The sequence below is a fragment of the Rhagoletis pomonella genome, unplaced genomic scaffold (assembly GCF_013731165.1).
Source record: "Rhagoletis pomonella isolate Grant_MI unplaced genomic scaffold, Rhpom_1.0 Rhpom_scaffold_00004, whole genome shotgun sequence".
Lineage (NCBI taxonomy): Eukaryota > Metazoa > Arthropoda > Insecta > Diptera > Tephritidae > Rhagoletis > Rhagoletis pomonella.
Window position 1 is genome coordinate 23,987,120 of NW_023458558.1, and position 1,457 is coordinate 23,988,576.

Sequence of the window (1,457 nt, forward strand, 5' to 3'; positions counted from 1 at the left end):
ATGAGATTGCAAAGAGCGGAAATCACTTGGTTCTAGAAACAGAAGCATAATATTCCAAAACCAATTGAAATATGTTGGAGCTCCAGCGATTAATAGTCTTGCAGACGGGACAACACTTGGGCTTCAAGCACTACTGAAATTGTCCAAAAACGTTGACACCCTAAACCTTTATCTCCATCTGTCCATGTCCATGTCCATGTTGTCCAGTCATCTCATATAACAAACCTCTAAAGATATTCCGGCACCATAATTTTTTTTATTGTTGACCTGTGGCATTTAAACCAGGCTTAAGAATTATTAGATAATTTGTATTTTTTCTTTTTTTTCAAGTATCTATTGTTGATTTGTTATAAAACATACACATATTACGTTTTCACAGTTTGCACTTAAACCGCATTTAATAGCATAACACATTTTGTTAATTTACAGAATAACGACCCACTTGGCATGCGAGTGCAAAAATTTGTTATTTGAAAAAAAAATAAATAAATAAAATAAAAATATGTTAGACGTATTATAATAATCCACCACTTATTTCGCGCCTACGTTGAGCTACGCGTACAATTATAATAATTTTTTCTTGATATTTAATTCTAGATTATGTTTTTCCATTATTTTTTATATTATGTTTGCTTTTGCGCACTCAGCGCGTGAGAAAAATCCGCAAACAATTGTTAGCTTGAGAATTTCACAGTTCGTTGATTGTGCCAACAAATTGGAGTTATATACATACATACATATATGTATATGTATATGTATGTACTAGGTATAACTAAATATGTACTTATGTATAAGTGTGTACATGCAAGCTTAGTACCACAGAAGTATGTATTTCGCTATTTGGTACAAATACATATATATATATATATATGCACAATTGTGCCTTAGTTTTATTGTAAGTAGAATTAATGTAGTGCTGGCAGTCGTCGCAACACGCTAACTGGTGCATGCCACACTCAGCAATTCAGCAATTCAGCAATTCAGCAATTTATGCGCACTTGCCACTTGCAACATGACGTCTTATGCTTTAATAAGTTTGCTAGCTGCTAGAGCGGTAGGGAAAATCGACTCAGGAAGGAAAGGCATTTTTTTTTGCTTTTGGCGGGAATGCTTACAGCTTTCGGATTAACCAACTGCTAGAACTTTTACTCAGCGTAATGCCACACTAAGCATGGCATAAGTGTGGAAATCGCAGCTGTGCGAAAATATTCTCTTTTTGTGCGGGTTGCAGCAGTTGAAAAACAAAAATATATACATATATGTATGTATGTAGTTCCAAAAGTTAATTAACCACTTATGAAATCAGGCCAAATCGCTGACATGGTGGCGGTGGCGTCGTTGTTGCCTTAACAAACTATGTAGAAGTGCACAAGTACTCGACTTTATTTGATCGCCATTTCGCCTGAGCGAATTTTGGGGCAGCAGTGTAAGCTTCAAGTGCTACTTGTTCTTGTTAG